Below are 27,471 nucleotides of genomic sequence, written 5' to 3' on the forward strand. Positions count from 1 at the left end.
GCCCATGGCGGTCAGGAATGGCCTCAGATACGCAGTGCTGGGCTGCCGGTGGCAGAGTACTGACTAGTAAGTCCGTGGGAGCCCGGATGGTCAGGTAACAGCCTCATTAGATTTGCTCACCCTTTTAAAAAGGAAGCAGAGCATGTCCAGGCATCGGCATTGAATATCCGAGGCTATGTGCTAGCCACTGGGTCTTATGTGGGTCCTGGCTGATATTCAGCCAAGACCTACGTATATAAGTGTTTTATATGGATCCAAATAGAAAATTCTGGACAAGTACTAACCCCTCCTTCTGACCCCTACCACCACCACCCTAGAACTTCAGAATCCCCCCCCTTAGATCCGTCTCCCACTCACCCCGTGAAGAAAATCCAACAGTCCCAGACCCCCAATGCTCGTAGGTTCCCTGGGCTTTCCTTTGTGGGTCCCAGCTGGTGTAGGGGGAAACAGGCAGGAGCGATGCCTGCTTTTCAAAATGGCTGCTGCGACCTCTAGCATTAGCCTCACAGTACTTCAAATACCACAGTACCTGAAGTACTCATGGCATATGGTGTACCATAAGGCTGCCACGAAAGATTGTGAAAGCCATTTTGAAGAGCAGGCCATACCAGGCAGGAGCGAGTGGGCAAAAGGGCTATTCTATTTGGGTGTGATGGGGTTTATAGAACACTGCCCCTCACCCTTAAGAACAGACCCTGTCTAACTAGCCTGGGCCACCTTAAGAGAACTGATCCCACCCTGGGAGGAAGTGAGCCAAGAAGGGCGGGGTTAATACTTGGGAGTTTAAAAGACAGGGCCAGGCTGAGGTTAGAGAGGCCTAGAGAAGAAAGAGCTGAAGCCCAAGTCTGTGCCTGTATAGAACATGTTTAACTGCTGTAACCTGGCTGAGGTAAGCCAACTTTTGCTTCTTGTTAAGAGTGCAAGCCGTGCTGAGGTCTGACTGGAGCCAGACCCAAGTTCTCAGAAGATATTAGGACTAGCGGACTATGTTTGGGGCGGGGCAGCCCCACCACCTACAGATTACTTGGCTTGCTAGCCAGAGGCCTACTCAAAGACTGTTACTAAACCAGAAAAACTGTTGCATCTGAGCTTCCTGGACTGTGAGGTAACAGGTCTCAGGGCTCAGGTGAATAAAATATTTCTTTTCACATTTATACACCTTGTCTGGCTGAGTTATTCTAAGTGCCACCCCCATAACCCTTGCCCAGAGTCTCACACTGGGTTATTATCTGGTTATTGTTCTGCATATCACTGGTACCTATATAAGTGCCAGTGGCTGTCTTATACCTGGATATTTAGTGCCACTATCAGGGTGCAGCCCACTGTTGAATATCCAGCTATAAAAACCTGTGGCTACTGATGTTAAAAAAAATAAACACCAACTGCCACATGCTGAATATTACCCCCATTATCCTAACAGGTTTCCCAAATGGCAAATGAATAATGACCAGAAGAGCCTTGAGGTAATTTGTGTATGTTATTGCTCTTGCCAAGAAGGCCATTTTACCTTTGTACATACATAGCAGGAATTGGTCAGTCACTGTGATGCTCTTTTGCCAAAACAAACGTGCCCTCGGTGCCGAGGGAGCAGTGAAAATAATACAAATACCATTCTCCTCTTCATGTACACTCTTCTCTTTGCTTTCTTGAAATGCCAGGTTACATGATCGTCAATGACGACGTTCTGCTAAAGATCAAGCCAGGGGAGGAGCCCTTCCATAGAGACCACCTTAGTTCAGAAGACGGAGGGATCACCATGGATCTCAGTACTTGTGAGTTTAAGTGACCGTTATCTCAGAATAAATCCCCTCACCCACAACTTTTTCCTCTAAAAGGGTGGTTCATTCCACCTCTACCTTCTCATTCTATAAGAAGTTTTTAGATAACATAGAAAGATCTGCCGAAGAAATAAGAATATTCATACTGGGTCAGACCAATGGTCCATCTAGCCCAGTATCCTGTTATGTTATGTTATAGATTTGTATCCCACCATATCCTTATATACCTGGTTCAGAGCAGGTCACAATATATCACAATAATACATCCTCTCAACTACAGTCCTATCATAAACATAATTTGTTTAACTTAAAAAAAAATAGTCTTCAGTTTTTCCTAAAAGTTATATAAGAAGTCAAATGGCTACCTAGTGTTAACGAATTCCAGACTCTAGTCTCGCAATAACAAAAAGACTTCTCACATATTGATTTAGATTTCATATCTATGACTGACAAGACAAAAAAAGGTGATCATGTTACAGCTACTGGTAAAACTAACTAAAAGCTGAAAAAAAAACTGGGAAAACTCTCAGGTACTTCTCCGTGCAAAGTGTTAACAACCACCTCAATGGAAAACCAGTGTAAATCTACAGACAAAGGAGTCACATGATCATATCTAGATTTCTTGTATATCAATCTCGCACCTGTATTTTACACTAAACAACGTTTCCTCATAAGTTTCACTGACATTCCAGAATAAAGGGAATTACAGTAGTCTATTTGAGACAGTAGACTTAACAACACTCTAAAGTGCTGTTGGAAAAGCAACTGTTCGTCCCTGGGATCGGTAGCATGGAATCTTGCTGCTCTTTGGGATTCCGGAATCTTGCTGCTCTTTGGGATTCTGGAATCTTGCTACTCTTTGGGTTTCTGCCAGGTCCTTGTGACCTGGATTGGCCACTGTTGGAAGCAGGATACCGGGCTAGATGGACCATTGGTCTGACCAGTATGGATATTTTAGTATGGATATTTTTATGTTGTTATGTCAATATGCACGAATTGGATAAGTACAGCACATTGTTGGTGTAAGGACCATGATGGCATTATAAAAATATAGGAAAAGGGCAGTGATGTAAAACACTTCAATAGTCACAAATTATGGGCCTCTTTTACAAACCCATGCTGCCAATTTTCAGTGCGGCAAATGAGAGGAAGCCCATTCAATTCCCATGGGCTTCCTCTCATTTGCCAAGCGGGAATCACTAGCACGTCTTTGTAAAAGAAGTCCTATATGTGAAAATAAATTATATAGAGGTACCCAGTTATGCAATTGCTTTTAGTGACCCTTTTACTAAGCTGCGGTAAGCACTAATATATACTTACCATAGCAAAAAAGTGCTTATCAAGGGGCACGCTCAGACATCCCGTGGTAATTTTGGCATCTGCATGCACTTCCCACGCACTAAAAAATAGACTTTATTTATTAGCGCTGGGGGCGGAAAGTAGGCTCGTTCTGTGTTAATCAGTTAGTGCAGCTACATTGCAGTGCGATAACCAAGTAGTGTGTGGTTAGCGTTAAATGTTCATGTGTTAATGGGAAATTAGCATGTGGCCATTAACGCTGGAAATAGAAAAATCAGCCATTTTACTCATGTGGTAAAAATGGCCTTTGTCTTTGGGAATGACCCCTGTAAGCACACGCTAAGACCACTTTTTATTTGCAGCTTAGTAAAAGGGCCCCTTTACCCAATCAACGGCGAACACCCAGCGGACAGAACCTGGACAAGCTTCGCCCCCCTCACAGTTGAAACTGTCACCCAAGCATTAAAAAGATTCTCCAAGGCTCACTGCAAACTGGATACCTGCCCCAGTTACCTACTAAAATCCGCTCCCCTTTGCTTCATGACAGACCTCACATCCCACTTAAACTACATGCTCCAACATGGTCTCTTCCCAAAGGATAACGGCAATATCCTATTCACCCCTATACCAAAAGATACCAAGAAAAAAACAACTGATATCACCAACTACCGCCCAGTAGCATCTATACCACTGGCAGTCAAACTGATGGAAAGCCTGGTAACCAAGCAAATTAACAACTACATAAACAAATTCTCATTATTACACGAATCACAATCAGGATTCGTTCCTCCCACAGCACTGAACAGTACTAATTACTCTATTAGCCAAATTCAAACATGAAATTGCATCAGGCAAGAACGTTCTTCTCCTACAATTCGACATGTCTAGTGCGTTCAACATAGTAAATCACAAAGTACTATTAAACATCCTAGAATACTTCCGGAATTGGTGGTAGTGTTACTCAACTGGATCAAGGGCTTCCTAACTACTAGAACACTATCAAGTGAAATCAAATTCGAATATATCTTTCACCATGGAAAGCAGCCTGCGGAGTACCTCAAGGATCACCACTATCACCGATCCTCTTTAATCTAATGATGACCCCACTAGCCAAGGCTCTATCCAACCAAGGCCTCAATCCATTCATTTACACAGACGATGTCACATTATACATCCCCTACAAACATGATCTAACGGAAATAACAAAATCCAAACTCAGCTTAAACATCATGAACTCATGGGCTGATGCATTTCAATTCAAACTTAACACAGAAAAAAACACATTGTCTCATCCTTTCTTCCCAATACAGCACGAACAAACCCACCAATATAGCCACCCCAGACCATACTCTAACTATCTCAGATAATCTGAAAATTCTCGGAGTTATAATCAACCGAAACCTAACCTCTAGAGAATCAAGTGAAATCAACAACAAGAAAATGTTCCACTCAATGTGGAAACTCAAACGAGTTGAAACCTTTCTTTCCAAGAGAAATATTTCGCAAACTAGTACAATCTATGGTACTAAGCCAGCTAGACTATTGCAACGGAATCCTATGCGGGATGCACAGAACAACTTATAAAGAAACTCCAAACTGCTCAAAACACAGCAGCCAGGCTTATATTCGGAAAGCCGAGATTCAAAGCGCCAAACCCCTTCGAGAAAAACTGCATTGGCTTCTAATCAAAGAACATATTGCATTAAAATCTGCACCCTGGTCCATAAAATTATATACGGCGAAGCCCCGAGTTACATGACAGACCTTATAGACCTACCAACCAGAAACACAACAAGATCCGCACGAAACATACCTAAATCTCCACCACCCAAGCTGCAAAGGTCTCAGATACAAATCAACCTATGCATCCAGCTTCTCCTATATAAGCACACAATTATGGAACACATTACCGACCGCCGTGAAAACAACATATGACCACCTAAGCTTCCTGAAATTACTGAAAACCAACCTGTTCAAAAAGGCATACCATAACGATCCAACTTAAACACCTGAACCCTGCAATGTAACGAAACCAAAGCTCATACTGGACATAACTTAACCTCCTCCTTATGATTCCCCAATGTGTCTGTCACACATGAACTTTTACTCTACTACTATATCACCTTGTATTTGTTCTACCGAAACTGGCGATCGCTACTAAATGTGGACTTCAATGTGGCTTACATTGAGCCTGCAAATAGGTGGGAAAATGTGGGAAACAAATGTAACAAACAAATAAATAAATAGATTAGGAGGGAGGTAAAAACAGAGCTGGATTTGCTTCCTCTGGCTAAAGATGGAGCCAGTCGGTTCCTTCACTTTGAAAACCTGTTTCTATTTTAGTTTCTCCTCTTTTTGATACCAGTGAAACCAGACCTTCTCTTCAGGATTAAACAGGAGAAAGAGGAGGAAGAAGCTTGTCACTGGGACCCACAGGAGGCAGCAGGGAAGGAAGAGATTTCTCAGCCCAAGATAGGTGAGTTTTGCATTAGGGGGACATAAAAGTGGCCTACTTCCTGGGTTTCTCATGAATCCCCTTCTACCCTATATCAGGGGTTCTTAACCCAGTCCTCGGGACACACCCAGCCAGTTGAGTTTTTAGGATTTCCATAATGAATATGCATGACATAGATTCACGTGTACTGCCTCCTTGGTATGCAGATCTATCTCTGCATATTCATTGTGGATATTCTGAAAACCCGACTGGCTAGGTATGTCCTGAGGAGTGGATTGAGAAGCACTGCCCTATATCAATACAAAAAAGAAAGAAATAGGAAAATGCCAAGGAAAAACAAAACCCCTACCTCTTACATGGCTCATCCATCTTGCAGTGGAGAAGTAACTATAGAAAAAAAAGCTAGTGCAAATATCTACAAGTGTTTTTCCCCCTGGACTGAGTATGCACAGATTTTCTCTGTTGAGAATCGGTGTAAAAGTCCATACAAGGCAGACCCGACCACTGGACAGACTAGCTGTTTGTCTAGGGTGGCACAAATGTATGGGTGGCACTGATGCCACTGTCACAGTGCCTACAGAAGACATCATGGCCAGTGCGCGGCCTTAGAGCATCCATGCATGCCCCAACCCCTCTGAATATTTTTTTTTGGGGGGAGGGAATGTGAGAGATGGTAGGGAAGGAGTAGAAGGACAGGGAGATACCGAACACCAAAGGGATGGGGAGGGAAGGAGAGAGATACTGGATATCATGGGGGGGGGGGGGGGGGATGAATAGGGAAGGAAGAGATGCTGGACACCACTGTGGGGGAATAGGAAGGAGAGAAATGGTGGACACCATGGGAGTGTGGGGGGGGGGAGGAATAGGGAAGGAAAGAGATGCTGGACACCACAGGGTGGTGGGAGGAAGGAAGGAAGGAGAGAGATGCTGGACACCAGGGGGGATAGGGAAAGAGAGAGATGATGAACACTAAGGGGGGGGGGGGGGGGTAAAGGAAAGGAAGATGCTGGACTATGGAAAGGGTTAGAGAAGGGGAGAGGAGCTACTGAACATGAGTGGGGCAGGTGGCGGCCTTGAGCCACTCTGAGGTGGGGAGTCCCTGGCTGAAAGTTCACCTGGCCTGTCAGAGGTGCCCTTTGACTGCCCCTCAGTCCGTAGCTGAAAGTGTCCATCAGCTTTGTAACTACCCACAGATGTTTGAAAATTGCCCTCTTTAGACTCCCCTTCATTCTCCCACCACTACGTTTATCAGACCGTTATAAGTGTGACTACAGCTCCTTCATGGGGGGGGGGGGGGGGGGGATGAAATCACAGCCTGTTACAACTCAAAAAGTGATGCTGCCATTGTCATAATTATCTATCCCCCCAATGAAGTTTATTGTAACTATAAACATCATCCATAAACTCTGCAAGTTCTAGTAATGAATCTCATCTGGAGATAAAGTCCATATCAACATCCAACAACAGCCATCGTTTCAGAGGTCTGCTTTGCCTTCAGAGGTTGAAAACTTGGGTTGGACAATTCTCAGTGCAACCAACATAACAGATGACAGCAAAAACAAAAAAAGTTGAGTTGGCCCATCCTGTCTGCCGAGTTATCTCTGTCTGAACTACAAGAATATCTTCCTTATGCTGGCCATAGCACTATGACCTGCTGCTATTGTATTAATATTTGATCTAAGTTACTTTTGTTTAACTCCATGGTTCTCTTCCAACACCCTTTGTGTATTTTATAGAACAGTAATGCATGTAGTGATCATGATTGAGTGGAACCTGTGTTTGAGAAGGAAGATAGAGAACCTTGTTCATTGCGTTTTGGTGATGCTGAATAAATACAGAGCATTTTTATAGAGCCTGGCTGTCTATTGGAGCAGAGGAGTAGCCTCCAAGTGGAATACGCACTAGCTGGAACCAGAGAGGAGGGCCTCTAACTAGCTGCAGATAAAGCCCCCTTGGCAGTTGACCGTCCCAAACTGAATTCTCTCCTGGCTGGAGTGATGACGCCAAGATTGACAATGGTTGGGCCTAAGTACAGAGGGAAGCCCACCCCCGGGGGGTGCCATATTACAGGGTATATGTTCCTCATATGTTCTAGGCCAGCGTTAGACAGAGGAATGCCACATGGGTCTACCCATCATTAACCCCAGCCCTCCTCCCCCTGCCACTGGTGCAGCTTAGTATCTTGCTGCTTTCTGTTCCCTACTTCCCCAGTCCGTCATGGCCCCCCTCAGACCTCCCTTCCTGCAACAGTCCCCTTTCTTCATCAGGGCAGCTTTCCTGTGCTGCTGAAGGCTTTGCTGTGCCCCATACAGTAACAGAAGTGTAAATCAGAGGGGGCAGGGTTTGGAAGAGCCTTCAAATGCACAGGGGTTTGAGGACTCTGCAAAGCACTTTAAAGAGGTTTTACTTTTGCTGTTGCTGCTCAACTGAAGAAAAGGGACCACAGCAGGAATGGAGGTCTGAGAGAGTGAAATTCTGGATCTGGCTAGGGTGCAAAGGGAGGGAGAAGAAGAGATACTGGACCTGGTGGGAGGAGAGGGAGAGATGTTGGATCAAGAGGGGGAGGGAGAGGGAGAGTGGGAAATGCTGGACCTGGTGGGGAAGGGAAAGAGATAGGAAGAGATGCTGGGCCTGGTGGGGAAGGGAGGCGAGATGCTGGAGGGAGGGAGAGAAGGGAGGGAGGAGGAGATGCTGCACCTGGTAGAGGGGAAGGGAGGGAGAGAAGAAGCTGGATCTGGTTGGGGGGAAGAGGAAGGAGAAAGAGGGAGGAAAAGGGAGATACAGTGTGCCTGGGAGAAGAGGGGAAGAAAGAGACTGTGCCAGGTAGGGTAAGAAAGTGAGTGAATGCCAGGAGCAAGGAGAGAGAGAGAGAACAGGGGGAAGGAAGGAGAAAAGGAGAGGGATAAGAGGGAAGACTTCGGGTGGAGATAAAGGAAGGAGAGAAAGTGGAAGGAAGGTGGGAAAAGGCAAGAAGAGAGGGAGGATGAGGGAGGGGAAAAGACAGAGAGGACATGAAGAAGATCCAAGAGAAGGGTAAAAAGGAGAGATAATGGGAAGGGGCAAAAGTGGAGAGAGAAGGAAGAGGGAGTGGAGGAGGAGCTAAAGAAAAGAGGTAATTATGAAGAGGCAGGGAAGGATGAATTTGTGGGAAATAAATGTGTGTGAGGGGGAGGAGAATGGAAAAGTAAAGTATAGGTAGGATAAAGAAAACACCCAAGAAAAGGGAAAAGAAAAGACACCTATAACATAAGCATAAGAAAGATGACAGCAAGATGGAGAAAAAAATGAGTAACAGAAGAAAAAATGTAGGTGTCAGAGGGGATAGGACATGTGAAGAAAGATAAAGTGAACTAATAGGAATTTAGAGGAAGATAAGAATATATTAAGAAATAAAATGGTTTGAAAATATGTTTATCACATCGCTCTGCAGCAGCAGGTGAATAGATTGAAGCTGGTGGGAGAGGAGTGAGTGGGGGGTGGTAGAGAAACTTAATAAATGCCAGTCTGAGGTTAAGTCCTCCCTGCACTACTAATTTGAGCTCCCACTGCTGCTCTCTCTCCCATCCAAACAAAGCAGATAAACTATGTCTATGCCCCCTGAACGGATTGTGATGCTGGTCTGGGGGAGATCTTTCACTAGTGACCTGTACAGAGAAGGTGTCCTTTCCTGTTGCCTGCTGGTTATGTCTCTCCCAGTGCATCCCAGCATTCCTCTGGCTCTGGCCACCGCTCTCTCATCTGATGTCTGCATGCTTAGCAAAGCTTTGCTTAAAAATGCATAGGTACTGACTATCTCCCCTTCCCCCAGCAGAGTCCGGCTCGATGAAAAAGACCAAGAAACGGCATTTGGAGGCATGTATTGAAAAGCTGAAATTTCAGGAGCAGCTGCCAACAGTCAGGAGAAACACTGAGCCTGACCATTCGGACTTTGACAGGATGGCAGCCTTCAAGCATCAGAGGAAGCCCAAAGCCAAAAGCACTTACCATTCTGAGGACAAAACCAAAGAGCCTGCCAAAGCCCAGGAAGGAACTGACTCTCGGGTGAGTCCCAGCGAGCAGCCGGCATCACTTGTGGAGGAAGGGTCACTTGAAACCAGGCAGGATCTCTATTCTGACCAGAAGCGTGCAGAGAGACCATATCGCTGTGCTGAATGTGGAAAGTGCTTCAAGAAGTGCTCTCACCTGAAAGTGCACCAGCGGATTCACACTGGGGAGAAACCCTACTTGTGTGGGGTGTGTGGGAAGGGCTTCAGCCAACGGGAGTCTCTCATTCCCCATCAGAGGGTCCATACAGGGGAGAGGCCATTCAAGTGTTCTGTCTGTAAGAAGAGTTTTGGCTATAAGGTGTCCCTGACCATTCACCAGAGAGTCCACACAGGGGAGAGACCTTATAAGTGTTCTGAGTGTGAGAGATGCTTCAGTAAGAGCTCACACCTCAGAGTACACCAAAGGACACACACTGGGGAGAGACCATTCACATGTGAGATATGTGGACGCTGCTTTAGCCACAAGGAGTCCCTGACAGTGCACCAGCGGATACACACAGGAGAGAGGCCATATCGGTGCACAGAGTGTGAGCGAACCTTCATGACACTCTCCCACCTCATTCAGCACCAACGAGTCCATACTGGGGAGAAACCCTTCAAGTGTGGTGAGTGTGACAAACGCTTCAGCAAGAGTGCCCACCTGCTCCAGCATCGGCGAACCCACACTGGGGAAAGACCATTCAAGTGTACTGAATGTGAGAAGTGTTATACCAAAAATCAGAATCTAAAAGCCCACCAGAAGACTCACAATGGGCCATCCCCAGCATTGCTGGAAAATGGGAGCAGTGTTGGCCAGGGGGGGACTTCCTCAACAAAGTCAGGGTCCTGGGAGGGAGGAAGGCGGTTTTCCTGCAACAAGTGTGGACAGAGCTTCTCCCAGTGTTCAGATCTGGCCGAGCACCAGGCCATCCACATGAAGGAGAGACCATTTGAGTGTGAGAAGTGTGGGAAGAGCTTTCGGCGGCATGGGAACCTGATGAAACATCTGCGTATCCACCAGGAAGATGAGGCCCTATACCCTGCAGGAGTGCAAGTGCAGCTTCAGCCAGATGAGGAACCTCACTAATGAGTGTGCACAGGGGCTATATGTCAAACCCCTGCGAAGAACACATAAGAACTTCAGTCACAGCTCCAGCTTCACCAAGCACATGAGACACAAATGAAGGGCAAGATGCAGATCTGTGACCTGTGCACAGTCTGATGACACCTCCCTAACTCTGCACCCAGATATGACAACCTGTGCCTATTGGATTGGGTGGGAAAGGAAGGGCTAGGAGAGTTTGACTGTGCTTTTAGGAGGGTTAGTACTATAGTAATGGAAATTAAAGTGGGGGAGTGAGTGAAAAAGAGGGAGGGATGCTGGACATGGTCGGGAATGGAGCAAGAAAGGAAGAGATGCTGGACTTGGAGGGGGAGTGAGAGCGAGGGAGAGATGGCAGACCTGGTGGGGAAGGGAGAGGAAGAGATGTCAGACCTGGTGGGGAAGGGGCTCGGGGAGAGGGAGAGATGCTGGACTTGGTGGGGAAAGGAGCCAGGGAGAGGGGTGCCTAGATTCTATCATTAGAATATTAGCACTGCATTGATACACCTAAATATGGGAATGCCCATTTACCAAACTGGGAAGAAAACTTATTTTAATTTAATTAATATTATTTAATATATGCCCAGATCCTAGTGGTTCAAAAAACAAATCCTATGGTCCAGGTGTTAAAAACATTATATCATCTGAAGCTGAATCCAATAATTTCAAACAATAATTATTGTATCACAACATATCTCTAATAAATTTCAAAATAAGAGTGAAACAATGTGCTCAGAAATGAAACTGTGCCAAAAAAGCATCAACAGATATGTCAACAAGAGCCTTATCACTGCACATTGTTCAAACAAAGTTCACTTATTTGATGTTTTAACATAAAAATATCATTCATCTGCATGTGATTATCCAAACTTGGTATAATTTTCTGATGTTCTTCTAGGGCTGTGTAGAATTTATCTTCTCGCTTCACAAAAGAAGGGTATCCTCGGCTTGTCCAAACCTTCATCTCTATCTCACCTCAACAAGAACCCCAGTTTTGCCATCTGTAGCTTCTTCGGGGGTATTTTCTTAGAAGCAGAATGTCATCCCACCCTTGGACGCAATTTGAATAATCACATGCAGATGAGTGATATTTTTTGGTAAAACACCAACTAAGTGGACTGTGTTTGAACAACTTCCAGTGATAAGGCTCTTGTTGACATCTGTTGATGCTTTTTTGGCACAGTTTCATTTCTGAGCACATTGTTTCACTCTTAGGGACCTGTTTACTATGGTGCACTAGCATTTTTAGCATTTGCTAAAAATATTAGCATGTCTACAGCGCAGCTTAGTAAGCAGGGCCCTTATTTTGAAATTTGTTACGTTATCCGGTACTTATAACCCGCCAACTCTCCCACAACGGGATTCAAGGCGAGGTAACCGATTATAAAATCAGTGAACATTCTTCAGGAATTAAACAACGAACAACTCAAATTTAAAATGCAAACATCAAAACAACATATTCATCAAATGAACTTCAAGGAAACAAACGAGTTTTCAGAGCCTTCAGAAAAACAAAAAAAATCCTTCAAAAGGCAAATCGTAACAGGAAGGCTATTCCAAAGACAAATGGCAGAAAACCAAAAAAGAATGCATAAAAACAGGCTTAAATCTTAACAGATTTAACAGCTGGAAATACCAAACTTAATTAGTTAGATAACAAGAAGTGTGATGCAATAATAATTGTTTGAAATTATTGGATTCAGCTTGTCAGATGATAAAATTTTTAAAACCTGGACCACAGTATTTGTATCGTGCCAGTTTACGCCAGGTCAAGCAACATATCCAACGTCTGGTATTCTATAAGCTGTGTTTGTTTTTGGAAGACATGCCAATGTCCTGCAATATATAATGCACATATATACACCCCCCTTGCCAATGTGTGCTGCAGCGCTTATACACACCCTATTAGAATAGTGATTGGGATGTCTTTAAATATGCTAAACACATGGAGGCGCGGACGGTGTGCGTTTATAGAATAGTCCTTCGCATTTGGAACTAGATTTAATAAATGGTGCACAAAGTTGGATAGTGAAAAAACAGCACTAAGGACAGTGGCTTAGCTACGTTGGGCCACGGGGGCATGGGCCCCAGTAGATTTGGCACTGACCCCCCCCCCCCGCCGCTGCCAACCCCTTTGACTCCCCTCCTGCCGCCAACCCCTCCCCCACCGTCGCGTCGGTACCTTTGCTGGTGGGGGGGTCTCCAACCCCCGCCAGCCGAAGTCCTCTCTCCGGCGCGGCCGCATTGCTGATCTGCAAGGCTTCTGTTTCTGTGAGTCTGACGTCAGACTCACAGAAACAGAAGCCTTGCAGATCAGCAATGCGGCCGGTGCCGGAGAAGAGGACTTTAGCTGCAGGGTTAGGGACCCCCGCCAGCAAAGGTACCCGATGGTGACAGCGGGGGAGGGTTGGCAGTGGTGGGAAGGGGTCAAAGATGGTGGTGGCAGTGGTGGTGGGGGTCAAAAATGGCGGAGGGGGGGGGGTCGGCGGCAGGGCTAAAATGTGCCCCCTCACCTCGGGCTCTGGACCCCCCTCCTGCCGAAGTCTGGCTATGCCCCTGGCTAAGGACTAGATTCTATATAGTGTGCCTAGCATTCCACACTGAAATCTAAGCATATTCCATAACAACACGCATAACCTAATTGGCTTAACAAGCTAATCAGCATTGTTAACAGCACCTAAGCAATAATAAGCACTAATTGGCAATAATTAGAATTCACGTGCACAACTCGCTAAGCATATTCTGTAATTTATTTATTTATTTGTTGCATTTGTATCCCACATTTTCCCACCTATTTGCAGGCTCAATGTTGCTTACATTATGCCGTAATTACTACTACTACTACTACTACTTAGCATTTCTACAGCGCTGCCAGGGTTACGCAGCGCTTGTACAAGTTTAAACATGGGGAAGGACAGTCCCTGCTCAAGAGAGCTTACAGTCTAAAGGTAAAACTATGTAGTCAGTGTAGGTATCAGAAATGGGGAAGGTGGTAGGCACCAAAAGGAAGGGAGAAGAGATGGGCCTTGAGTAAGGACTTGAAAATGGGCAGGGAGGGCGCATGGCGTATGGGCTCAGGAAGTCTGTTCCAGGCATAAGGTGATGTGAGGCAGAAGGGGCGGAGTCTGGAGTTAGCGGTGGTGGAGAAGGGTACAGAAAGGAGTGATTTGTCCTGAGAGCGGAGGTTACGGGTGGGAACATCGCCATTTCCGGAATGAGAAATACAAAGTGGTATTGCATTAAAGTTCATAAGTGACAGATTAAATTAAGCAATCAAGTATAGAGAGTTCAGTTTTGTCCAGTTCTGGTATGAGTTTCGTTGTCTGGTATTTAGGATGGATGATTGTGGTATGCCTTTTGAACAGGTGGCTTTTAGTGATTTTCGGAAGTTAGGCCGTGCATTGTTTTTATGGTGTTTGGTAGTGCGTTCCATAGTTGCATGCTTATGTAGGAGAAGCTGGATGCATATGTTGATTTGCATTTTAGTCCTTTGCAGCTGGGGTAGTGGAGATTCAGGAATGTGCGTGCTGACCTTTTTGTGTTCCTGGTTGGTAATCAACTGCACCTAAATTCTGATGTGCGCAGTTCAAAAGGGGCACGGTCGTAAGTGGAGAAATGGGCATTTCGTGGGCATTCCAAAATTTACACGCATTGTTATAGGAATATGACCCACTGCATATAAAACTACAACGCTGAGTTTTACGTTACGTTTTCATTGGTGTAAATGGAGGCGCATAGTTTTAGGTGCTGGGATATCAACTAAGCAAATTCTATATTCTGCTCCTAAATCTATAGAATACGCTTAGGCGGAAATGTTTTCTGTGCAGATGTTGGTAAGCGCCACATATAGAATCTGGCCCTAAGTGCTATTCTACAAACAACAGTGAGTTGGGAACTTTTTATAGTATAGCACTGAGCAGTGGGATCTGTGCCCGATGATTTATACTAACTGAAACCTGATGTAAATCCTTGTGCCTAAATTAGACGCGGATCTCTCGTATTCCCTAATACTGCGTGCGTCTTTAGTGAATGTCCCTGACTTAGCAACGACCCCTTATCATTTACATGCTAAAAAATTTACGCATACATCTTTATAGACTAGCACCTAGCAAGATGCGTACATAATTCAAGTTGTTCCCAATTAGTGCTAATAATTGATAGCAACCAATTATTGGTGCTAATTGGCTTGTTATCCAACTAAATTATGTGTGCATGACTAAATTTGCAAGAGCAATTTTGAATGGCATTTCTAGAATTTGGGGGTTTGGGTGTAGGACCGACAAGCGCCAGAAATGGTCCTTGGTGCTACTGGGCTGATTCAGTAGAGCTTCTAGGGACCACCTCAGTTGGGCTGATACCCTGCACGACTATCTTGGCCACCCGAAGATATGACAGACTGCGACTGCGCCCTCCCTGGTCCCAGCGCACCCTGATCAAGAAGGGAGGGAGAAGTCCTGCTTTGGCTTCCAAGAAACGGCCCCCCCCCACTTCGGGACTATCATCAAATGGCAACACCTCTGAGAAATCAGAAAAATCCATGGGTTGATATTCAGTTGCACTGATCCGAGCTGGAAATGCTGCCACCCACATGTCCCACTGACAGGCCCATACCAGAGTGGACCTGGACATTATTGGGCACCACCAATATTGGGTGCTGGTGCTCGGATACTGAGGAACTCAATAACCAGTCCTAACGGGCCAGTTCCCTAGGACCTCATATAACGCAGGCTTAACTGTGCTTGGTTCCCTAGGACCTCACATAACACAATACTAACTGAGTACGCTTACCTAGGATCTCATATAACACTATCCTGTGTCCTGTTCCCTGGGACCTTATGTAACAGGAGTCCTAATTGTGCCCTGTTCCCTAGGACCTCATGTAACGCAGTCCTAACTGTGCCCGGTTCCCTAGGACCTCATATAACGCAGGCTTAACTGTGCTTGGTTCCCTAGGACCTCACATAACCACAATCCTAACTGAGTACGCTTACCTAGGATCTCATATAACACTATCCTGTGTCCTGTTCCCTCGGACCTTATGTAACAGAGTCCTAATTGTGCCCTGTTCCCTAGGACCTCATGTAACACAGTCCTAACTGTGCCCGGTTCCCTAGGACCTCATATAACGCAGTACTAACTGTGCCGGCTACTTAGGACCTCGTATACCGCAGTCCTAACTGTCCTCCGGTTACCTAGGACCTCATATAACCAGTCCTAACTGTGCCCGGTTCCCTAGGACTTCATAATGCAATTCTAACTGTGCTCTGTTCTCTAGGACCTCATATAACACAGTTCTAACTGTGTCCAGTTCCTTAGGACCTCATATAACGCAGTCCTAACCATCTCCAGTTACCTAGGACCTCGTATAATGCAGTCTTAAAACTGTGCTGGTTAGTTTTTCCAGCAAATGATACGGAATACTGGCTGTCCCTGGATATCTTGGACACCACCAAGACCCGGATACTCAATACTGGTACCGGATAAGGGCCGGAGCTGTATATCCATGTCTAATTCAGCCCACAATGGTCAGCGTTAAAAAAAATAAAACGCCTACCGGTCGCGGGCTGAGTATTGGCCCGACAATTATTAAGGAGCCCAGCTGGTAAAAGCATATATGGCTGTGATGCAAGATGTGAGAAATGATTCCCGTGATGCAGGTTATATCAGTTGTTGACTCTTGATGACATTTGTCATGGAACCAAAACAAAAAAAAGAGAGAGAGAAAGAGAAAAATGAACATTCCTGTAAATGTGGAGTGGAGAAGTAGGCCTAATGGTTAGTGTGGTGGCCGGACAACCAGAGAAACTGAGTTCAATTCCCACTGCATCTCCTTGTGGATCTGAGCAAGTCACTTAACTCTTCATTGCATTGAGTACAAAATAAGTACCTATATGTGAAATGTAAACCATTTTGTTTGCAACCACAGAAAGATGGTATATCAAGTCCCATCCCCTTTCTCTTTACCTTTCCTCTGAAAAAGATGTAATGTTTACTATTAAATTCAGATAGCTGAGTGGTTTCACGTTTCTATTTTTTTCCAGTATTTCTGTAAGCAGCGATTTTTGCAGTACCTCATCTCTCAGCTCCCAGTCCTTAGTTTGATTTGTGACACTCCCCTCCCCCACCCTCATTTCTTTGGTACATTTCTGAATTGAGCACAGAGGTATTTACTGATGTAAGGTATATGTAGAAATGAATGACCAGCTATATCTCCTGGCTGGGAGGAAGGGGATTGACAATGATTATTATCCAGGCCTCTCAGAGATCCTTTTACTAAGCTACAGTAGAAAGTGGCCTTAGTGGCCCTTACGCAGGTTTTTCCCATGTACTAGGCCACAGTTTCCCAAGGCCAGTCCTGGGGTACCCCTTCTCAGTCAGATTTTCAGGATATCCACAATGAATATGCATGAACTTTATTTGCATACACTGCCTCCATTATATGCAAATCTTTCATTCATATTCATTGTGGATATCCTGAAAACCTGACCAGCAAGGAGTACTCCAGGATCAGACTGGGAAACCGGGGCGTAGCCAGACTTGGCGGGAGGGAGGTCCATAGCCTGAAAGTGAGGGGGCACATTTTAGCCCCCCCCCCGGCGCCGCCGACCCCCCCCCCCCCGGCACCTTCCACCCACCACCACCAACAACAACTTTGACCCCCCTCCCGCCGCCACCTTCCCCCGCCGCGCCCTACCTTTGCAGACGTCAGAAACAGAACGAAGCTTGCGCGGGAACGAGGAGGACCGGCTGGCGGAGTGGGGTCCCCCGCCAGCAAAGGTAGGCGACGGCGGGAGGGGGTTCGTCGTAGGGGGGTCCAGGGCCAAATCTACAGGGGCCCAGGCCCCATGGCCCACGTGGCTACGCCACTGTGGGGAAACACTGCAGCTGGAAACAGCCAATTTTCCATTTTCTCTACTAATGGTCACATGTTAATTTGTAGGTAGTAGGTGCTCATGTGCTAACGGGCGTAGCCATTTGTGGGCCTGGGCCCCACCCAGTTTGGGCTCAGGCCAACCCATCAGCAGAGCACCCTTGTCAATGCCGGAGCTTCCGTTCAAAGGATCGTCAGCCATTAGAAAAAAAATATGGCACGGCAGCCATTTTACCACCATACTAAAAGTGGCCACAGCGCATGGAAAACCCACTTGCTGACACCAGCGCCGGCCAAAGGACCCCTTAGTGCACAGTAATGTCGCTGCGCTGATTAGCACAGAAATGCCCACTGTTTGCCCCGACACACCCCCTCCATGGAAGAATTAAAAATATTTTTTAGCAAACAGCTTAGGACCTTACCACAGGGTGCCTGAGACTGTCCTGCGGTAAGTCCTTTTAAGCTGCGGTGAAAGGCCCCTTAGTTATCTATATAAATAAAAATGTAAATGTTCCTTTGTTCAAAATCTTAAATCTCCGAAAGTTCTTCACCGATTGCTTTCAAATTTGGACACAACGTTGCATTCGAATACGCGCATGTTTTTATATACCTACTATTATATAGATGTCACAGCTGTCGTACTCGCGGAGCGCAAGCAGTGCGACGAGTAATTGCAAATCAAACTGAGGAACAATGGCCATCAGAGAACGAGCGAAACACACAAAGAATGGCTCAAATACGTGCCGAGGAAGCAGCAGAGCGACGTGCAGCCAGACTTGACGATGCACGGTTGCGAGCACGGCGATCGCGTTTCTGCCAGCTTCAGATCTGCTTTGTTCTCAACAGAATCAACGCGACAGGCTGAGAGTGGCTTAAATCTCCGAAAGTTCTTCACCGATTGCTTTGAAATTTCGACACAACGTTGCATTCGAATACGCACGTGTTTTTATATACCTACAATTGGAAATCAAACTGAGGAAGAACGGGCATCAGCGAACGAGCGAAACAGACAAAGAATGGCTCAAATATGTGCCGAGGAAACAGCACAGTGAAAAACGTCGCTCGAGGCTCTTGATCGATCATTGCAAGATTTGTGTGGAAACAGACCATTTGGGAACACATTAATCTTGCTTGCAGGAGATTTCAGGCAAACATTACCTGTAGTTCCTCAATCGACACCAGCAGATGAAATAAATGCTTGCCTAAAATACTCTACTTTGTGGCAACACGTAAAGACGTTAAAGTTAACTACAAATATGCATGTCCAGCTGCAAAACGATCAATCAGCTCAGATATTCTCACATCAATTGCTGAAAATTGGGAACGGAAAGGTGCCGGTTGATCTGACCTCAGGACGAATTTCATTGCCTCATAACTTCTGCAATTTAGTGACCTCAAAAGAACAATTGGTTGAAAAAGTATTTCCTAATATTCAAACCAATTATAAGAATCATGATTCGCTGAGTGAACGAGCTATTCTTGCAGCCAAGAACAAAGACGTCTACGAACTGAACAATATTATCAGTCAAACATTCAAGCGAGCCACTCACATACAAGTCCGTCGACACTGTTCTGGAAGCAGATGAAGCGCTTAATTATCCAACAGACTTTTTCAATTCACTCGATCTGCCAGGGATGCCACCGCACGTACTGCAATTGAAAATCGGTGTGCCAATTATCATGTTGCGAAATATCAACCAGCCAAAGCTTTGCAACCGCACGCGGCTTGCAGTAAAAAAAAATTAATGAGCAATGTCATACAAGCAACAATCTTGACAGAACCTTTCAAAGGTGAACATGCCCTCATTCCTCGCATTCCTATGATTCCAACAGATATGCCATTTCATTTTAACAGATTGCAATTCTCAATTCGATTGGCGTTTGCAATCACCATCAACAAAGCTCAGGGCCATTCTTTAGAATTCACCCGTTTACATCTACACACGGATTGCTTCTCACATGGACAATTATATGTTGCATGTTCTACAGTCGGCAAACCAGACAATCTCTATCTCTGCACACACAATGGAACAACAAAAAATATTGTATACCCACAAGCATTGTGAAATTAAACATATTAGAAACGTGCGCTTCCTCTTTTCTTTCTTTTCCATTTAACCAGACTGAGCCACAGCAACGCGTGGCCGGGTAGAGCTAGTTAAAAATAAGAAACTGGAAAAAAATTAATGAAGCGGTTCAAAAATAACATATGGAAAATCATACCGAATCACATCAATGTTCAACGAGCAGCATCCAGCGGTGGCCAGCAGGGATGGATATATGCATATGCCAGACAAGCTACAGCTTGGGGCCTTTCATCACAAGGAGGCCTCACATGCCACTAAAATAAATAAAGAAAATAAATTTAAGGGATGCTTTTACTAAAAGGCATTTAGCCCTAATCCAGATTCTATATATGGCGCCTGAAAATTCAGTGCGGAAAAAAATTACAACAGCATTTTCTCTAAAGTATACCTACATTTTATATAGAATAGACTTACATTTCTGTGCGGTATGTAGAATACACTGAGCAGCTCGCCACATGACTACATTTGGTCATGTCCATTTAGGCCATGTTTTAATTGGTATAAATCCCAATGCCTAACAGGCGCAGATTGGTTATATTCTATTATAATGCGCATAGATTTTAAAAATGCCCAAGGCCACACCCCCTTTGCAACTATACGACTTAGAATTTAGGCACACCACATTATAGAATACACTTGAGTCCGTTTACAAAGGCGCAGTAGTGTCTTTAGCGTGCACTAAATGATAGTTTTCGACCCCGACGTTGATCACACCCTAACATTTTGTCTGAATCACCCCAGCCTATTTACTGATACTTCTTTACTGTACTTGTCACTATAATAGTACCCCTATACTGTATTTGTTCATACCGGAGTCTGTAACCACCTCTCCGGAACTATGTAAACCACTTTGAGCTTACTAATAAGTGGGAAAAGGTGGGATACAAATGTAACAAATAAATAAATAGAGACACCCATAGGAGTTTATGGGCATCTCCAGCATTTAGTGCATGCATATTTAACACATGCATTAAAAACGCTACAATGCCTTTGTAAAAGGACCCCTTGGTGAGTTGTACGTGTAAATCTCAATGCCAATTAGTGCTGATAATTGCTTGTTAACATCCAATTAACAGCACTGATTAGCTAGTTAGCCAATTAAGTTATAGAATATGCTTCGGTTTCCATGCAGATTTTCAGGTGCCATAAATAAAATCTGGGGGAATGTGCATTTCAAAGTTTAAAAAGCCCTAAATAATGCCACCGTAAATCTTGCCCTTCCTGCATTAAAACGCGTTAACCCCAAATTTTAATGCACTTTAGTGAAAGACCCCCTACATGCATTTGTAAATAATGAACATTACAGTATAAAATAATCATAATTATAATTTTTATTATTGACTTGTTAGTTGTTTCACACATATCTTCTTATTGACAATGAGGCATATTTTCAAAGCACTTTGGGAGGCTAAGTTCCATAGGTTTCTATGGAACTTTGGGAGGCTAAGTGCTTTGAAAATGAGCCTCAGAGTGTTCTCGCTGTTGCGTGATCAGTATTCGCTATTTTGCGCATCTGTGGAGGTGCAAATTGAGGTTGCAACTCGCCAGCAGGGCAGGAGCAACTCGGGATGCTTTTGCCCTGAAGAGGTCACTAGACCACCAGGCCTTTTAAAAGGAAGGACTTACAGAAGGGGGGGTGTGGGCAGCCCAGGGAGGAAACAGTTTCTGTTGGGGAGAAGGCTGGCATGGGGTGGGGGAGGGGAAGGGTTTGCAGCATGGATAGGGCTACAGTTTTATTTATTTATTTGTTACATTTGTATCCAACACAATAAGAAGGAGTCTGTTCACACAAAATATTGTGCAGGGAAAAAGGTATATAAGAAAGAATAAGGGAGAGACCTCAGAAAAGGTGACACACAGCAAGACTGCTGTAATTGTTTCAAAAGAAAAAAGTCACCATGCCTTCTTCAATCATTGGTCTCAAAACCCCCCATCCTCCCTACGTGTGGAAATTGTTTTATCAAAAATTATTTTTCAAAATCATATAAATATTTGCTTAACGTTTATCAAAAATTGTTTTTTCAAAATCATATGAGTCTTAACGTGCTTCCCAAAAGTTGAAGGTCTCAAACAAAAGAAAGAAAACCACTTAGGCGGTTGCAGCTTAGACAGGCATCCACACCCAAAGGACCTGTTTCACCGATGGGCTTCTTCAGGGGATAAGGACACCAATACCAGGCTGACAATTGCTGCTGAAGTGGATCTTAATCAAGACACTCAGTGAATGGTTGCCGACTTACATTCGTATCCCACGTTTTCCCACCTATTTGCAGGCTCAATGTGGCTTACATAGTACCGGAGAGGCGTTCACCGACTTCGGTATGAACAAATACAAAGTGATGTGGTAAAATAAGGTTCATGTGGAACAGACACATTAGGGAATCATGGAGCAGAAGAGTTAAGTTATGCTTTGGTTTCATTGTGTTGCAGAGTTCAGGCATTTAAGTTGGATTGGTAGGGTATACCTTTTTAAACAGGTTCGTTTTTAGTAATTTCCGGACGTTTAGGTGGTCATGCGTTGTTTTCATAGCTTTTGGTAATGCATTCCACAGTTGTGTGCTTAAGTAGGAAAAACTGGATGCATAAGTTGATTTGTATTTAAGTCTTTTGCAGCGATGGTAGTGGAGATTTAGATATGTTCGTGTTGATCCGGATGTGTTTCTGGTTGGTAGGTCTATGAGGTCTGTCATGTATCCCGGGGCTTCGCCGTAGGTAATTTTGTGTACCAAGGTACAGATTTTGAAAGCAATACGTTCTTTGATGTGGAGCCAGTGCAGTTTTTCATGTAGGGGTTTTGCGCTTTCAAATCGCGTTTTTCCAAATATAAGACTGTTTGCTGTGTTTTGAGCGGTCTGAAGTTTCTTTAAGATTTGTTCTTTGCATCCCGCATAAATTCCATTGCAGTAGTATACGTGGCTTAGTACTATCGATTGTATCAAGTTGCAAAATGTTTCCCTCGGGAAGAATGGTTTCACATGTTTGAGTTTCCACATTGGTTTTGGTTTCAGCTTTAGGTTTTGGTCAGCTATATATCCTATATAATAAAACGCACCTCCAACATTCTGAAGCTGACTGCATAGCTGAGGCATTCCTGCTCTCTGTATCCATCTCCTGAATTGACATCATGTACTTCCGGGTTCGTCACAAGCAGAAGTGACCAACCACATGAGGTTTCTCGGCTTCAGAATGTTGGAGGTGCATTCTATTAAATAGGATTGGTCAGTTCCTTGAAGCACAGCCAGAGCTCAGCGTCCTGCACAGTAATGCTCAGACACCAGAGAGAGAGAGGGGGGGCCTGACACCAGAGAGGGGAGGGGGGGAGGTATCTCTGTCACACACACTCTCTCTCACAGTCAATGTCTTTTTCTCTCTCACTCTCATACACTGTCTCTCACACACTCTATCAGGCTCATTTTCAAAGCACTTAGCCTCCCAAAGTTCCATAGAAACCTATGGAACTTAGCCTCCCAAAGTGCTTTGAAAATATGCCTCTTTGTCTCACATTGTATCACATTCACTCTCTGTCACACAGTCACTCATACACTCTCTTGGTCTCATACACTCAGTCTCACAGAGAGTCTGTGTCTCACACACACTCTCTCGCACACTATCTGTGTGAAACACACTGTCTCTCATACTGTGTCTCACATACGCATTTGCACACACTCTCTCTCACAGACACACTCGCACCCAGACTCACTCTCTCTCTCTCTCTCTCTCTCACACACACACACACACACACACTCGCACATTCACTCTCTCACACACAGTCACTCTCACATACACACTCCGAGGAAAACCTTGCTAGCGCCCATTTCATTTGTGCCAGAAACGGGCCTTTTTTACTAGTATGTTATATTTACCGGTACTTTAGATCCAGATCAAAAAATTTTAAGCCTTGTATCAGTAGGAGCTGGAGTCGGAATCGAACAGTAGAAAAATAGAGTCAGAGTTGAAGGGTTGGTGTACTGATTCCACTGCCCTGGTGGTGGCTAGTATGGATTTCAAATACCCAGTGGATCCCCAAAAGTACATCTATTTCTCCCAGCTCATTTACAGGGATGAGCAATGGCTCGCCTACGTCTCTCTGGCTAATTTTATTTATTTATTTATTACATTTTTATCCCACATTTTCCCACCTATTTGCAGGCTCAATGTGGCTTACATAGTATCGTAGAGGCGATCGCCAATACTGGTATGAACAATTACAGACTGAAGTTATGGTAGAATAAAGGTCATGTGTGATAGACACATTAGGGAATTATAAAGGAGAAAAAGTTAAGTTATGTCCAATACGATTTTGGTTTTGGTATGTTGCAGGGTTAAGGCATTTAAGTTGGATCATTAGGGTATGCCTTTTTGAACAGGTTGGTTTTTAGTAGTTTCCGGAAGTTAAGGTGGTCATATGTTTTCACGGCGCATGGTAATGTGTTCCATAGTTGTGTGCTTATATAGGAGAAGCTGGATGAGTAGATTGATTTGTATTTGAGTCCTTTGCAGCTTGGGTGGTGGAGATTTAGGTATGTTCGTGATGACCTTGATGTGTTTCTGGTTGGTAGGTCTATGAGGTCTGTCATGTATCCCGGGGCTTCACCGTAGATGATTTTATGAACCAAGGTGCAGATTTTGAACGCAATATGTTCTTGATGAAGACTCGACACAGAACCATGTTTTGGCCACAGGCCTGCTTCAGGAGTCTTTGTGGAAAATATCTGAAATAATCCCATGTTCAGCGGTCTATCTCACAAGAAAATTGAAAATGGTTGGTCTTACAAAAGATCTTTGTTATAAACAAAGTTCCACTGAATGCAAAATGGCGCAGCACCAGAGATAATGTCAACCAGTTAACTTTGTTCAGATATTCTGCTATAGGTGGTGGGGATGAATATCTCAACTCAAAATAACCAATGTATTCTAGTTAATTTTAGGTCTCCTAATTGGCCGACGAGGGTTAACTAGATGACTTTGGCCACTGCTGAATGTCTATTTTCTAATATATTTCCACCATTCATGATGAATTGTAAGCCACATTGAGCCTGCAAATAGGTGGGAAAATGTGGGATACAAATGCAATAAATAAATAAATTTCGGCTTGACTGGCCAACATCTAATTTTAGAGCTTTGAATTTAAAAAGGTTCACAGTGCTTGAGTGATCAATTAATTCCTTATTCTTCTTCGAGATTAGTACAGTCGTCACAGGAAGGTCAGTTAGTCAGTGCTATACCAAGGGTTGTGCAAGTATTCTGGCCCCATTGTGCAAGTTTGGAGGGTGCAAAATTGCTCCCAGCCCGTCTCTTCCCACTGATAGTGAATCCCTGGAGCAAAGAAGTTAAATATGTGGATACCCTAAAAAAGGCATTTTCCTATACCAGAACTTTCTTTTTAGGTAGTTATGGAGGATTACTCAGTATTTTTATTTTTAGGAAACGTGGGGTTTTATAAGGTGGCCTTTTGTGGCGCTCAAAGTGTTAATTAAAAATTGTTTTTCTGCTGTGGCCTGTATTTTCAGGCACACACATTTTAACATAATGTTTTCTATTTTCAGATTTCAAATTGTATTTAGTTTGCTGTTTTTACTGTAACAGTATTGCTTGTTTTTATATTTGTTTATAGCTTTGTAAATATGTTTTTACTGTGTAATTTATGTTGAGATTTTTGGGAATTTCACTGTGGGCTCTTGAGTAGTGGCCAGTAAAACATTTGAATAAATATTCATTGAGAATGATGTACATTGATATCAAATGTTCCCACAGCATGCCCCCAGCCTTTGACCCACAAGAGAGTAATGTAAAACTAGAGAATGACATGGGGACAAAGTTTGTCCCCATGGGTTCTGTCTCTGTCCCCACCCCATCCCTGCAGGTTGTCTCCATCCCCATCCTACAGGGTCTCTCTTCGTCTCCAACCTGTCCCTGCAGGCCCTGTCTCAGTCCCCGCCCCATCCCCCGAGGGCTCTGTCCTCATCTGCAGAAGCCTTAAACACTTATGGTTTTATATTTCAATCTTTTTATTAAAGTATAAAAAGGAACAATATGTTGAGCAACTGATATTATTGTTTTCTATTTGTGATTTATAAACATGAGTAACTAGCAACTATAATACCCCTCCCCCCCACTACCACCCTCTACTGTTCCAGCCCCAACAATAGCTGAGTTCTACTACCCCAAGGAATCCTAATACACCCTGTTAAAATATCCAAGGGTACAAAATGCAACCCATTCCGTATGCCGTAGAGGGGAGAAATATGCCCTAGGAAGCACTGTTATGATTTTTTAATCTGTGGATGAATAAGTCATCAATAATCTCAGGATTCAGTTTAGCTCTCCTGTCTTCCACAGTCCTTCTTGCAATAGAAGATGTCTTCTTAGAAGATGTGCTGGTAGCAGAAATGTACAGGATCCCCCATGCAAATTTTGCTAGTTGTGGCCAGCATGTTTGCTTGTTTAAAAAAAAAAAAAATCAAAATTTCATCATCTTCATCACTCAAATGTAAACAACAGTCCAGTTCATTAATAGGCTTCAAAGTAGAAAATGGCATGGAGACAAAGTTTGTCCCCATCCCTACCCCGTCCCCGCGGGCTCTGTCCCTGTGGTTACCGCAGGTCCCCGTCCCCGTGTCATTCTCTATGTAAAACACTGCAACACATAGAAAGTTACAGAGATGAAGAAACAGCATGACAGAGACACAGAGAAACCAAAATGCTGGTACAAAGGAAAACTGAGACAGAAAGAGAAAGCAGAAGTGATACGGAGGAAGAATGAGACAAGGGACACGCAGTGAGATGGCCACTAGAGACGGAGAGCCCAAAATTTTTATTTTATTTCCAGTGTTTGTTGCAATATGGAGTGGAGGAGTGGCCTAGTGGTTAGAGCACCAGCCTTGCAATTCAGAGGTGGTCGGTTCAAATCCCACTGCTGCTCCTGGTGATCTTGGGAAGTCACTTAACTCTCCATTGCCTCAGGTACAAACTTAGATTGTGAGCTCTCCTGGGACAGAAAAATATCCAGAGTACCTGAATGTAACTCACCTTGAGCTACTACTGAAAAAGGTGTGAGCAAAATCTAAACAGTGGCGTTCGTGGCCTGGATGGCACCCGGGGCGGAGCGCCGATGCGCCCTCGGGTGCAGCGCACCTCCCCCCTCCGGCGAAATGACACCCCCCTGGGTGCACGCTGCTGGGAGGGGGGGGGGGTGCCGCGGCGCACGCCTGCTCCTCCGAGTTCGCTAAACTTCGTTTGTTCGCTGCAGCTCCCTCTGCCCCGGAACAGGAAGTAACCTGTTCCGGGGCAGAGGGAGCTGCAGCAAACGAACGAAGTTTAGCGAACTTGGAGGAGCAGGCATGCGCCGCGGCACCCCCCAGTGGCATGCACCCGGGGCCGACCGCCCCCCCTTGGTACACCACTGAATCTAAATAAATAAATAAATGTTCATTTAGGGCTGGATTCTATAAATTGTGCTGAAAAATGGGCACTGGAAAAGATTGGCGCTAAGCACAGTTCTATAAAGGATGCATGTCCTTAACAGAAACGTGCTTAGCACTGATTCCAGCATCCAAACTTTAAGCACCATACTTATGCCTGCTGAATCCTGGTGTAAATGTTGATGCCAAGTTGGGCGTGCTGACCCAGTATTCTACAACGGGCAATTTTTTGGGACATGCCCATGCCCCCTTTTCAGATACATGCTATGGGAATTAGGTGCCCTGACTTATAGAATAGCGTGCAACCAGACGCACACGCAAACTCTAATGGGTGCCAATTAGCTTTAATAATTGGTTGTTAGCTCCCAATTATTGATGGTTAACAGCTCATTATTCAATTAATTTGTGCGTAAATTTCAGGAACATGTGGCGA

The 27,471-nt window shown here is 44.5% G+C and overlaps 1 protein-coding gene across 1 annotated transcript in view; it reads left to right on the top strand.

Annotated features, from left to right (window-relative positions):
• Positions 1-1,715: 1,715 nt before the first annotated feature.
• Positions 1,716-27,471, top strand: part of LOC115466437 — a 68,569-nt gene continuing 42,813 nt past the window's right edge. Inside the window, exon 1 of the mRNA XM_030197649.1 lies at positions 1,716-1,772. The gene's annotated coding sequence lies outside the window, so the exon portion shown is untranslated. The remainder of the gene's footprint in view (positions 1,773-27,471) is intronic.

This window comes from Microcaecilia unicolor, chromosome 3, assembly GCF_901765095.1.
Source record: "Microcaecilia unicolor chromosome 3, aMicUni1.1, whole genome shotgun sequence".
In the NCBI taxonomy this organism is placed as follows: Eukaryota; Metazoa; Chordata; class Amphibia; order Gymnophiona; family Siphonopidae; genus Microcaecilia; species Microcaecilia unicolor.